General features: G+C 44.8%; 1 protein-coding gene across 14 annotated transcripts in view; it reads left to right on the top strand.

The window, feature by feature from the left end:
- RAD52 (RAD52 DNA repair protein) overlaps positions 1 to 14,280 on the top strand; it is a 67,397-nt gene that overhangs the window by 31,051 nt on the left and 22,066 nt on the right. For 9 of the 14 annotated variants that reach the window (XM_081594090.1, XM_081594089.1, XM_081594085.1 and 6 more), the window contains exon 1: positions 9,126 to 9,192. The exons of 4 other annotated variants lie outside the window; for them this stretch is intronic. The gene's annotated coding sequence lies outside the window, so the exon portion shown is untranslated. Of the gene's footprint in view, positions 1 to 9,125; positions 9,454 to 14,280 lie in introns of those variants that run through there. One more of the 14 variants, XM_081594084.1, reaches the window with a different exon arrangement.

The raw sequence follows: 14,280 nt of genomic DNA, 5'->3' as shown, positions 1-14,280 counted from the left end.
ACCAGCTGGTCCACGCTCCCAACACAGGGGGCCTGGGGTTCAATCCCTGATTGGGGAACTAGATCCCACATACCACAACAAAGATCAAAGATCCCAAGTACCGCAACTGAGGCCTGTACAGCCAAATAAATTTAAATAAATAAATTTTAAAAATAAGAATCACTGTCTATGGCAGCTATAGCTTTACAAAATACATTTCTTAAATAATGAGACTTGAAAGTTTAAATTACCCCTTGATCAGTGGGCTGCAGAATGGATATTGTGCTAGCAGGCGTGTAAACACTATTAATCTCATTGCCCATCTCCCATCAGAGCTCTTGGGTGATCAGGTGCATTGTCAATGAGCAGTAATATTTTAAAAGAAATCTTTTTCTTTTTTCCTGAGCAGTAGGTCTCAACAGCGGGATTAAAATATTCAGTAAACCCTATTGTCAACGGATGTGCTGGTTTGATCTTTTATCCAGATCCCTCAGACTTTCTCCATATCAACAATAAGGTTGTTTTACTTTATCATTCTTGTGTTCACTGGAGTAGCACTTTTAATTTCCTTCAAGAACTTTCCCTTTGCACTCACAACCTGGCTATCTCTTTGGTGCAAGAAGTCTAGCTTTTCTCTCTTGGCTTTCAACATGCCTTCCTCACTAAGCTTAGTTCATTTCTAGCTTTTGATTGAAGAAAAGAGTGTGACTCTTCCTCTCACTTGAACACAATGGCCTTTAGAGGCCATTGTAGGGTTCTTAATTGTGTCTCAGCGGATCCCTAGGGAGGCTCAGGGAGAGGGAGTGAGATGCGGAAGGATGGGTCAGTGGAGCAGTCAGCACATGTATAACGTTTATGCGTTAAGTTCACTGTCTTACATGGGTGTAGTCCATGCTGTCCCAAAACAACTACAATAGTAACATCAAAGATCACTGCTCAGAGATCACCATCACAGATATACTGACAGTGAACATTTTTGAAATATTGTGAGAGTTACCAAAGTGTGACACAGAGACATGAAATGTAACAGCAAGTGCTGTTGGACAAATGGTGTTAATAGACTTGCTCCATGCAAGGTTGCCACAGTTCTTCAATTTATAAAAACAAAACTGCAGTATCTGCAAACTGCAGATAAGTGAAGAGCAATAAAACAAGTAGTTCCCTGCACAGTATTTTGTACCTGCTAAGTGATCAATAAATATTTGTTGAATGAATGCAGTACAATCGGTTCACTTTTATATTTGGGAAAACAAAACCACTGTCATGTGAAAGAGACATTCAGCTTGTCCTGTGTGGTCCCAAAGGACGGATCAGGAAGTGCAGAACTCTGATAGAGAAGCTCTGTTTTCCAGTTCCGGGTGTCCAAGGATAGATTTACTGACCTCTGAAGGGAGGTCTCCACCAGCAGAAATGGAATGATCACTGAAGATGCAGAGAGTTGAATGTTTCTCAGCTCTGAGGCCAGACGACCCCAGTTCAAAGTCCAGTTAAGCCACTTACTATCTGGGAGGTTTGTGGGCAAATCACTAAATCTGGCTGTGCCAGTCTCTGTGTCTACAAAGTGGGAATGGTTTCTTTGATGCTAAGATGCAGTTATTTCAACATTTCTAAATCAGGATGCTTATCACAGTCATTGTCAGCCAGATGGCAGCGGTGGCATAGTTGTCTCCCCATGTTGGGCATACTTGGAATGAGCTGTGTGTAGTTGTAGGACTCCATGTGTACTGAGCTTGACTGTCTTTTTAAAAATGTCTTTGAAAAGACTGTGGCATAGATCGGTATTGAAAATTAACATTTTTTGTGTATGCAGAAAGATAAGGGAACAGCAGTGGGGTGTAAATTTCAGATTAGTGAACGCTATTTACTGTTGATTAGATTTTTTCTTTTCTTCAGGATTAATAACCTAATGATAAGTCTTGAACTCGACAGCATCTGAGATTCAGTGAATGTGGCATCTCACTAGTTACCTCGTGAGGTTATTATAAAGGTTGTAAGGTTGTAAGGATTAACACCTATCTGTAAATGGCCTAGAACGTGCCTGGTGCAAAGTCAGCACCATGCAAGTACTGTTGTGTTTTATTTTTAAATACTTAGTCATCATTGATTTCAACAGTTGCTACCTCTCATCTAGCTTCTGAGGGGGTGCCATAAGCATTAAGGTTATGGAGATTGTGAAAGGACAGTGGGGGTTTCTCTAAAATGGAGTCTCAGAAGTTCAGAGTTGATGCCACTGAAGTTGAGGAAAGCCTCTAACAATACAGGAAGTTCTTATAGAACCAGACATTTTAAACTCAACGAGACTGATTGAAAAAGAAGATGACTCTGGAAATAAAAAATCGAGGTTGGGGCTTCCCTGGTGGCTCAGTGGTTAAGAATCCACCTGCCAATGCCAGGGCACACAGGTTCCATCCCTGATCTGGGAAGATCCCACATGCCGCTGAACAACTAAGCCTGAGCACCATAACTGCTGAAGCCCATGTGCCCTAGAGCCCATGCTCCACAACAAGAGAAGCCACTCCAACAAGAAGTCCGTGCACCACAACTAGAGAGTGGCCCCTACTCTCTGTAACTAGAGAAAGCCTGGGTGCAGCAACAAAGACCCAGCACAACCAAAAATAAATTTTAAAAATCAGGGTTATGGCAGCACCAGCCTTCTCTCTCTCATTCTCAGCAGCTTGTGTGCTGACCCACATTTCCCTCCACCATGTCACAGCCTGGCAAGGATTCCACCATTCCGAAGATTTATCTCTTATAAAAGACTCAATTTCACTCTAAACACCACCTGGCCCTGCAGCAATAGGAGAAAGCCAGTGCTTCTCCACAATTCCTTGCCTGCCCCTGCCTCAGACCCAGCAAAGCTACCTGTTCCCAGGAAGTAGCTTAGTTGGGAAAAGATGTTTTGCATTGAAACAGGGTGGTTCTGATACCAGCCGGCTCCATCTCAGAACACCAGTTTGGGTGCAAAATGATAATTATTGAAAGAACACAATATGGAGATTTCCCTTTGACAGCTGCTCTTGTGTTCTCAAAGCCTTTTACTTCCTTGTTAAGAAACAGGCAGTAGAATGCATAGGGAACCAGGCTTATTGTGTACCGCCTGGACTGAGACTCACACCTGTATACTGTGTCTTCTAGTGCGTCAGCCCCTGCTTTGCAACACACAGCAGTTAGCCAGTCATTGGTTAAAATGTCCCTTGTCTTATTCTATGCACTAAGTTCACTTCTGCCAGAGCTTCATGAGGATCAAGCAATGGGGGAAGGCTCCACAGTTTGGGGAAGAAGTTGAGGGTCTCGGGAGACCTCCTGCCACCTCTCCCACCCCAGGACACCAATGGAATAAAGACACGAAGGACCAGTAAGCTCTGAAAGTATTTTAGATTGCTACCCACTCTTCTCCAGCTCCCTCCTTTCTGGCTCAAAAAGTGTGAAGATTCTGTCATTTACACCAGATTGACAACCCAGGTAAGGAAAATCAGTTTTCATTATGGCTGGTTTAAGTGTGTGCTTACAGGCAGGTTCACAGAAACAATCAGCAGTGCTGGGAAGCAGAGAATTTGCACAACTTGCCAGAGTGTGCTCCAAGTTGAAAAAATAATCCTCTCATTTTGAAGTATGATTCAACGTGGCCTGTCTCTACTACGAAGAATCATGCTCAGGATAAAGTATAATTATAAAATCCTGGAGCATCTTAGACGGAAGTTGCTCAATAAACACCAGGTGCTTTAATATTGCTGACTCAGTCATTGTGAGAAGACTTGCAGAGTGTCAGGCTCCAGGTGTGGAGGTGGCACTGAAAATATGAATGCCTCCACTGCTATAAAACTACATTTTTATTATTATAAAAATAATACCTGCTTATTATGGGAGGATACAGAAATGTGTAAATTTAAAGAAAAATAATGTCACCTATATTGTCCCATGAAATTAAAAGATGCTTGCTCCTTGGAAGAAAAGCTATGACCAACCTAGACAGCGTATTAAAAAGCAGAGACATTACTTTACCAACAAAGGTATGTCTAGTCAAAGCTATGGTTTTTCTAGTAGTCATGTATGGATGTGAGAGTTGGACCATAAAACTGAGCACCAAAGAATTGATGCTTTTGAACTATGATGTTGGAGAAGACCCTTGAGAGTCCCTTGGACTGCAAGGAGATCCAACCAGTCCATCCTAAAGGAAATCAGTCCTGAATATTCATTGGAAGGACTGATGCTGAAGCTGAAACTCCAATATTTTGGCCACCTGATGTGAAGAAATGACTCATTTGAAAAGACCCCCAATGCTGGGAAAGATTGAAGGCAGGAAGAGAAGGGGATGACAGAGGATGAGATGGCTGGATGGCATCATGGACTCAACGGACATGAGTTTGAGTAAACTCTGGGAGTTGGTGATGGACAGGGAAGCCTGGCATGTTGCAGTCCATGGGGTCACAAAGAATAGGACAGGACTGAGTAACTGAACTGAACTGAACTGATACAGTCCCATCCCCTAGAAAAGTTTTGATGTTTCCTTTTCATCTTAAAAAGATAAGTATATAAGTAATACATGTGATACAAAACTAGTATCATATTGTATTTATAGTACTTTAAAACTTTTACTTGAAATAGTTTCAAACAACACAAAGTTGCAAAAATAAAACAGGACAAGGAATACCTGTGTACCCTTACTTCATCTGCATTATCTGTGTTCTCTCCAGCTAGCCATCCATCATATATTCATCTATCTGTAATTAAAGGGTGAGTTTCATCTATCAAAGCTTTCTTACCCCTAAACACTTCAGTGTGTATTTCCTAAGGAAAAGGATTTTTCTCCTTTAACGTGACCACAGTTGTCAGCCTAACAAATTCATCAGCTGATATTGATTTAAGAATTTAATCTATCATCCATATCCCAATGTAATCAATTAAGTGAAAAATGTCCTTTATGGCATTTTTCCCTCCAGCACCGTATCCAGTCAAGGGTCAGGTACTACATTTGATTGTCAGATCTCTTTAGCCTTCCTGATCCTGGGACATCTTCATGTTGTTGTTAGTCCCTCAGGTGTGTCTGACTCTTTGCGACCCTATGGACTGTAGCCCACCAGGCTCCTCTGTCCATGGGATTTCCCAGGTAAGAATACTGGAATGGGTTGCCATTTCCTATTCAGGGGATCTTCCCAACCCAGGGATCGAACCCACATGTCCTGCATTGGCAGGCAGATTCTTACCGCTGTGCCACCAGGGAAGCCATGATATTTACATATTTATCTTTTGTGACATTGACATTTGAAGAAAGCAGTGTCTCCACTCTGCCCCCTAAGACACAGCTTTTCCCTTGTAACTGAATGTTCCTTATTCTACATTTGTCTGGGGTTTCTTTGTGATTCGACTGAAGTTATGCATTCCCACTGGATACCCAGTAGGTGAAGCTGTGACCTCCTTGGGGTGTCACACCTGGAGACAGTGTCCTGCTATCCTCACTGATGACATTAATCTGATCACCTAGTCAGGGCTTGTGTTTGCCTGGTTTCTCCACTGTGCCATTACTGTTTGTTTGTTGTTGTTGTTTTTCCAATCCTCCTTTGCAGTTTATGTCTGTGGGGAGACAGTTTAGGATCATGCAGATATTCTGCTCCTCATCAAAATCTCCCCTGAGATTTAGCATCCATTTATGATGCTTGCCTGGTTCAACCTTGACCATGACAGTTGCCAGATCCAGTCTAGTGCCTCAACATTTGCCAGTTGGCCCTTATCACTCTGCTATTTTTTTATAATTGGTAAGGACTCATTAATTCTTCTCAATACAATTTCTCACACATCCAAAACAGTCGGATAATCTCTCAGCACCACTTGCCCCTACGGACCCTCCACCTGGAGCTCCTCCTCTCTTTCCACCTCAGACCCACGGGTCTGATCCTATGTTGGATCTTGATCCTATGTTGGATCATGTTTCCTCTTTCATAGTTTCTTTCTATGTTTTGAAGAGAAGACATTCTTCTCTAACCTTCTGATAAAAGGCAGGTGACAAGTTAAATTTTTTTTTTTTGGAGCATATGTGTGTCTAAAAATGTCTCTGCTTTTTCTCTCACTTTATTCATAATTTGGGTATTGAATTCTGGGTTTGAAGTCATTTTCCCTGAGACTCCTGAAGACATTGCTTCAGTGTGTGTTAGCTTCTACTATTTGCTGCACAGGAAGCCCAAAGCCAGTCCGATTCCTGGTTCTTTTGATGTAACCCGAGACTTTGTATATCAAGTTTTTGGTTTTCATTCTGCATATTTTCATTTAAGATTCTTGTTTCCTCTACCTCTTATGATCTAAAATTTCTCAGTGTAGCTCCTTTTTAATTCATCCCACTGAACTCTGGGGTGGGAACTTTCAGTTTGAAGACCTATGTCTTTCAGGTCATAAGAGGTTTTTTGTTTTCTCTTTGTTCATTTCTTCCAAGTGTTTTCTTACTCTCTTTCTGAAACACATATTCAGATGTTGGACTTCCTTGATTATTGCTTTAATTTTCATGTTGTTTCTCTTTTATAATCTATCTCAACCAGCTTTCTGGGAGTTGTTTTTTTAACTTTATCTTCCAAACTTATTAGTGACATTTTTATGTTGGGTATCATATTTTAAGTTTCTAAATGCCTTCTTTATCTAATATATTTTTTCTTTTCTCTTTTTAGAGCATACCATCTTGTGAACAGAATACATATATCTTCTTATCCTAGAATGTTATTTATGTTTTCTTTGGAAAAATATTTTTGTTTTCTTTCTCTCTTGGGTTCTTTTTTCATTTGTTTTAATAGCTTTTATCTCAAAGATATTCCTTGTGATCCTTTACTGTCTTCATAGTTAAGAACAAGGTGTTAAATCAGCTCATATGGAAGCTCTCTGATTTGCCTCACTGTAGGCAAGCTTTTTAAAAAATATTTTAATTTAAAAATTTGAAACTGCAGTAAGATACACATAATATTTACCATCATAATATTTTTGAGTGTATATCTCAGAAGTGTTAAGGACACTCACATGGTTGTACAGTCAACCTCCAGCTCTTCTCTTGCAAAATTGAAGTTCAATATTCATTTAACAGCAACTGTCCACTTCAGGTGTAAATCTTTATGACCTTGGATTAGGCAATAGTTTCTTAACTATGAAACCAAAACTGTGACAGAATTTTAAAACTGGACTCCATCAAAATGGAATATACAAAACTTTTGTATGTTCAGCTTTAAAAAGGAATGAAATTCTGACACATGCTACAATATGGTGAACTTTGGAGACATTATGCCAAATGAAATAACCCAATCACAAAAGGACTGTACATGATACAGTTTCACTTATATGCTGCTGCTGCTGCTGCTAAGTCGCTTCAGTCGTGTCCGACTCTGTGCGACCCCAGAGACGGCAGCCCACCAGGCTCCGCCGTCCTCAGGATTCTCCAGGCAAGAATACTGGAGTGGGTTGCCATTTCCTTCTCCAGTGCATGAAAGGGAAAAGTGAAAGTGAAATCGCTCAGTCGTGTCCGCCTCTTCATGACCCCACGGACTGTAGCCTACCAGGCTCCTCCGTCCATGGGATTTTCCAGGCAAGAGTACTGGAGTGGGGTGCCATTGCCTTCTCCAGAAGGTGAAGGAGGAGAGTGAAAAAGTTGGCTTAAAGCTCAACGTTCAGAAAACTAAGATCATGGCATCTGGTCCCATCACTCCATGGGAAATAGATGGGGAAACAGTGGAAACAGTGTCAGACTTTATTTTTTGGGGCTCCAGAATCACTGCTGATGGTGACTGCAGCCATGAAATTAAAAGACGCTTACTCCTTGAAAGGAAGGTTATGGCCAACCTAGATAGCATATTGAAAAGCAGAGACATTACTTTGCCAACAAAAGTCCGTCTAGTCAAGGCTATGGTTTTTCCAGTGGTCATGTATGGATGTGAGAGTTGGACGGTGAAGAAAGCTGAGCGCCGCAGAATTGATGCTTTTGAATTGTGGTGTTGGAGAAGACTCTTGAGAGTCCCTTGGACTGCAAGGAGATCCAATCAATCCATCCTAAAAGAGATCAATCCTGGGTGTTCGTTGGAAGGTCTGATGTTGAAGCTGAGACTCCAATACTTTGGCCACCTCATGCGAAGGGTTGACTCATTGGAAAGGACCCTAATGCTGGGTAGGACTGGGGGTGGGAGGAGAAGGGGACGACAGAGGATGAGATGGTTGGATGGCATCACCGACTCGATGAACATGGGTTTGGGTAGACTCCGGGAGTTGGTGATGGACAGAGAGGCCTGGCGTGCTGCAGTTCACGGGGTCGCAAAAAGTCGGACACGACTGAGCGACTGAACTGAACTGACTCTGCATGTAAGTTAAATAAGCAGGGTGACAATATACAGCCTTGACATACTCCTTTCCCAATTTGGAACCAGTCCGTTGGCCTGGGGACCCGGTGGCGGGGGGCGTGTTCCGGAGGCCCCGTCCCGGAGGGCCAGTCCCCTTGCAGTCCCTGCCGGGGTCTCACGACCATAGCAGCCTCGATGCACCGGGGGCGCCATACAACCGCGCAGTCATTGCTGGGCTTGGGGCGCAGAAGGCGGTGCTGCGAGCTCGCCGGGCGCCAGGGGGCAGCAGAGGATACGTCGGCGCCGAGCGGCGGGCACCAAGGTCCGGGTCGCACTGCCACCTTGCTTTACGGCTCTCAACCGATGGCTCTGCCCCCACCTGCCGACTTGACTTGCGGCTCCTCTTCCTATGCCTCACAGGGGTCCGGAGCGCGTTCAGTTGGACCTACTCCTTTCCCACGGTCCTCTGCTCAGCCATCCTAAGCGGGGTCGGGTTCGGGCCGCCCCGCCCCGGGGCGTTGTCGCCCAAACCTTCTCCTCACGGTCCTCTGCGTGCCCTTCACGCCTCCTCGTCTGTCGCGGTGTCTCGAGACCTTCTTCCCAGGGTCCCCTGCGCGGCCGTTCAAGCGCCCTGCTGAGTGTTAAGGCCACCCCTGCTGGCGCAGTCTCTCTCAGACCTTCTTCCCAGGATCCTCTGCGCGGCGGTGCCTATCGCTCTTCGGCGCGTTCAGGCCCCTTGCGTTCGCGTCGCTCTGCGGTTCGTGCCTAGTGCCCTTCCGCGAGTTCAGACCGCCTCCGCTAGTGCAGTCTTGCCCACACCTTCTTCCCAAGGTTCTCCGCGCGGCCGTGCCCCAGGGCGTTTCTGTGCGTTCAGTCTGGACCGAGCTCGGTCCGCTCTGCGCGGCTGAGGCGCGTAAGTGGAGTCGCCGCCGGGTGGGAGCTCGCGTCGCGGGTCCCGGCTTAGCGGTCCCGCGCCCAGCTGTGTGTGCTGAGCCGTGAGGGCGCCGGGCCGGCCGGGTGGGCGGGTGGCCGGGGCCGGGTGGGCGGGCGGCCGGGGCCGGGGCCGGGGCGTCAGTGATGCCCGGGGCGGGGACTGAGGGCGGATCCGCCGACAGGCCCCAGGCGGGAGCGGCTGCGGCCGGGAAGGCGTTGGTGTTTCGGCGGAGTTTGACAGGTCAGCGCGTAGTCAGCCCTTGTGGCGCTTTGAAACAACCGAGGCGGAATCCACACACGGTGGAATCCCTCGGTCTGAAGAGACCGGCTGCGTGGCTTCGGCGCGTTCGCCGGGCCGGGCCGCAGTCGCCGCGGGTGCGGAGCTTGTTGGGCGTCCAGAGCCCCGCGAGCTCGTTAGCGGACGCGGCTCACCTGGTCCGGCCGGAGTCAGCGCTCCTCGGTCCACGGCCTCTGGGCGGCGTTTCGTCGAGGGAGGACCTTGCTTACTTTCTTCGTTAACTGATGGGCATTTGGGCTTTTGCGCTTTCTGGTCCCCGAGCCCGTTTAAGGTCTGTTTCTCCCGGGACTCACAGACCGAGGCACAAACCTCTGAAATGTAAATTCTCCTCTAACCTGGAGCTCCGGGGCTGGGTCATGTGTTTCGGCTGCCTCGGGTCTGGTTGTTTCGGGAAGGTCTGTACAGTTTTCTGTTCTCAGTACAGCACTCCTGGACCCTTGGCTTGGCGGTCACGGGCAGAGCAGCGTTCGTGTGCGGGACTCGCTGGAGACGCCGCCGGGCCGGCCGTCCAGTGATGGGCACCGGGTGGGCTGGACACGAGCAGACAGATGATGTAGCAGAGCCGGAGGGCGGGGGGGGGGGGTTCATCTCCGAGCAGACGTAGCGCGCCTTCGGTGTTTGTGGATTCACGGACCGGCCCCCGAACAGAACCAGTACTCAGGGCACCTGGCTGGTGTGCGGGGTGACCCTTGCGCTGTCCCTGCCGAAGTCTGTCTAGCAGGCCGCCCACTGCCTGCTTGTTTCAGGCTGTAAACCAGCAGCCTCATTGTCCTTCAATGCCACAGTTTAAGCTTTTTATTTGTGATTCCACTGTTTCTTTTTTTTTTTTTTAACACATTAAAAAAATTGATTGAAAGATTCTTTAAATTCTCTAATTCTTTTTCAGTTTCGGTCGCACGAGATCGTGCACATAAGGTTGTGTATCAGCCCTCTTTTTTCCACTACCCCTGCCTTGCCCTTCCTTCCCTCCCCCACGGGTACCACCACTGAGTTCACTAGTGAGTTTGCTTCTCTTTTGTTGACTAGTTTGTTGTATTGTTTCAATTCCACCTGTGAGTGACATCACACAGTGTTCGTCGTTCTCTCTCTGACTTACTTCACTTAGTATAACACCCTCCCAAGTCCATCCCTGTCTAGAAGATCCTCCAAACTTGTTGGTGCAGAAAGGCAGGCTTCTTTCCGATGAGCTTTGTTCAGGTGTGAGTCAGGTGCTGTCCACTGTGAATTCAGTGTTAAGGAATCAGCACCGTGTCTTACTTATATAGGGTGCCTTTAATAGAAACATGTAGAGCAAGGCTTTGTACTGACTGGTTGATGGAAATGAAGCAACCGGAGGCCCGCATTTGCTGGAACCTAGCCCAGTGTTTCTGAGCAGTGGCTTGGTCTTGGATCAGTCAGTGCTCAGCGTACCTGTAGAACAGACCACCACCAACAGTGAGAGTGGACTATGTGATCAGTTTAATTACTCAGAAAGCTTTGTGGGGATATTTATTCCATTTCTGTGACTTCTAACATTTTTCCACACAAGGTATTCATTTTTAATAAAGTCCTGGCAGTTTTGAAGTGGAGAAGAGCTAAAATAAAGCTGCCATTCTCTTGATTCTACAAGTTGGGGAGGGACTATGCTAAGTCCTAGAGATCCAGTCAGTAGTTAGTATACGGCCCCTGTGTTCTCAGCAGTAGAATGGATTATAGTGTTACCTGTGCTGTGTGCTCAGTCGTGTCCGACTCCTTGTGGCCCACCAGGCTGTCTGTCCATGGGATTCCCCAGGCAAGAATACTGGAGTGGGGCGCTGTTTCTTCCTCCAAGGGATCTTGCTGACCCAGCAATGGAACCCATGTGTCCTGCATCTCCTGCACTGGCAGGCCAGTTCTTATCGCTGAGCTACCTGAGAAACCCAAGTGCTGTGATGTCTGTCTAAATGCTGTGGGAATTTAGGATTAATTCTGTTTAGAGTGTAGTGAGGTGTGCCAGGTTTCAAGAAGAGAGGACATTTTGAGATCTTTCTTCTTAAATAATGCTTTTTCTACTCTTACTAAATTTAAAAGAAGTTTTACAAACATGTGAGCAGCATGTACATAAATGAAAATAAAATAAAGAATTTTGGTATCTAGTCCTGTTGGTCTTGATCCTCAGAGTCAGCACTTCACTGATCACTGAGCTTGGTCAGCTCTGCCTCAGTGACGCACATACAGAGTCCATGCTTGTCCTCCGTGGCTGTCACTTTGGTCGAGCCTCTGTTGTTTCCTCTGCTGACTGTTGTAATGTAGACTCCACCTGTGCTCTCCTGCAGTTATTCACTGCTTACAAGGAACATTTCCAGGTGAAAATATTGTATAATTCTCAACTTAAAATTTCCACTGCTCTCCCATGTTTACAGACTAAAGTTTTAAGCTTTTAAAGGTGGCTTATTCATGATAAGTTACCGGAAGGGTGTGTGTGGTGGGAGGTCTATCTGCTCACCACTCAAAAGCCAACAAACAGGCCAGGCTGGTGGAAAGGAAAGTTTGCTTTATTTCAGGTGCCGACAACTGAGGGGGAATGTGGTGGACATCTGTCTAAAGACTGACTCTGTGCCCCCCGCCCCCACAAGCAGGGGGTGAGAGCTTGTATAGGTAGAGCTGGAGGAGGGGGTGCGGGCTACATGCAGAAACAGCACAGTCATCTCTAAGTCAACTTCAAATTGGTCATCACTGGTCTAACTAGCATCATCTTGGTTGTTTTAGGTACCGTTAATCTTCAGTTCTGGGATGCTCTTGTTCCCAATTCTTTGCAGTCAGTTCTCAGAATTGTGGCAGCTCAAGTCCTGGGTTCAGTCTGGTCATCAAGTAGTTAACTTCTTCACCTGGTGTTTTAGTATCTGTAAGACAGCTCACAGGATATGGTTCAAAGTATTATCTATAGTCTTTGAGAAAAAACTAAATGTCCTTGACTATGCTTCAGTTCAGTTCAGTCACTCAGTCGTGTCCGACTCTTTGCGACCCCATGAACCGCAGCACGCCAGGCCTCCCTGTCCATCACCAACTCCCGGAGTTTACCCAAACCGATGTCCATCGAGTCGGTGATGCCGTCCAACCATCTCATCCTCTGTCACCCCCTTCTCCTCCTGCCCCTAATCCTTCCCAGCATGAGGGTCTTTTCCAGTGAGTCAACTCTTCGCATCAGGTGGCCAAAGTATTGGAGTTTCAGCTTCAACATCAGTCCTTCCAATGAATATTCACCACTGATTGACTGACTGACTGGTTGGATCTCCTTGCCGTCCAAGGGACTCTAAAGAGTCTTCTCCAACACCACAGTTCAAAAGCATCAATTCTTCGGCGCTCAGCTTTCTTTATAGTCCAACTCTCACATCCATAGATGACTACTGGAAAAACCATAGCTTTGACTAGACGGACTTTTGTTGGCAAAGTAATGTCTCTGCTTTTTAACAAGCTGTCTAGGTTGGTCATAACTTTTCTTCCAAGGAGCAAGCATCTTTTAATTTCATGGCTGTGGTCACCATCTGCAGTGATTTGGTGACAATATTACTGGACAGTTTTTCCATCCTGAACATTAGGGTCAAAAGTATCATTAGAAACAAAGCAATTACTTTCTATTGGGTGTCTCTGTTACCAAAATCAGATCAATATTCCAGGAGAACTTTGCTTTTTTAACAGAAGGGAAGAAAAGGAAAGTTAGTCTTGTATCAGTTTACTGTTAATAGCAAAATTTATATACCTAATTAAATTTAGTCTAATCTTGACAACATAAATTTTTTTCAAAAAAATTTTTAATAAACCTTTTATCATTTTTTTGGATTTGAATAAATTAGTCCTGTGTTTCCCCATTCAGAAACAGCTGTAGGACAAAATTATTATCATCATTTTTTTCAATAAAAATATTTTTATTTTTGTATACCTTTTTTTTGCCAACAAAACTTTGTCTTACTTGTTTTTACATACTGAAATGCTTTCCTTATTATTTTTACACATAATAATTTTTAACCCTTGAAACGATAACAAAACTAAGAAACAAGTAATTGAAATGTTATACCAGCATTTTCTGATTGGCAAACTTAATAACATACTCCATAACCTCAAAAAACATACTTTTAATAGCATAATTTTTTAAAATAGTACATGTATGTTTAATAAACCCAAACATCTTTAGTTTTCCTCTTGGTTTTATAAGAAGACAAAAGTAGGTAAATTTAGATTTGTTTGATTTGTAAGCGCTCATATTTTTTTAAACCAGTTAAGTAGAGCTTCTTTACAAATTAACCTCAGCAATATCATCCAAAGACAAAAACACATACTGAGACATGTACACATCTAAACAGAGATCTCATTGTTTTATCTTTTTACTTTTTATGAATTAGGCATTGCAATTAATCTTACTAGTTTATGTATAATAGAATAGCCAAATTTACATACTCAATTTTAAAAGGTTTTTTTCCTTTTTTTTCCCTTAGCTTGAAGTTTTACAATTAATCCAAGGCTGGAGTTCCAAGCAACATGGACTGTGTTTGTATTTCAGGGATATGATCAGTGTTAACCTCAAATTTTCCCCTAGGCTTATTTTTGTTTCCTCAGGGTCTGAAGAAAAGCATTTTATCAAGCAAGCTTTTCCTAACTGTATATGTAAAGAAAACTGGCTTTTTTAAAAAAATTTTTGCTGCTAAGTCGCTTCAGTCGTGTCCGACTCTGTGCGACCCCATAGACGGCAGCCCACCAGGCTCCGCCATCCCTGGGATTCTCCAGGCAAGAACACTGGGTTGGGTTGTCATTTCC

This window comes from Giraffa tippelskirchi, chromosome 4, assembly GCF_054371585.1.
Source record: "Giraffa tippelskirchi isolate mGirTip1 chromosome 4, T2T-mGirTip1v1.2.pri, whole genome shotgun sequence".
Classification (NCBI taxonomy): Eukaryota; Metazoa; Chordata; class Mammalia; order Artiodactyla; family Giraffidae; genus Giraffa; species Giraffa tippelskirchi.
Note: the sequence above shows the minus strand (reverse complement) of the source record. Positions and strands in the feature narration are given on the sequence as shown.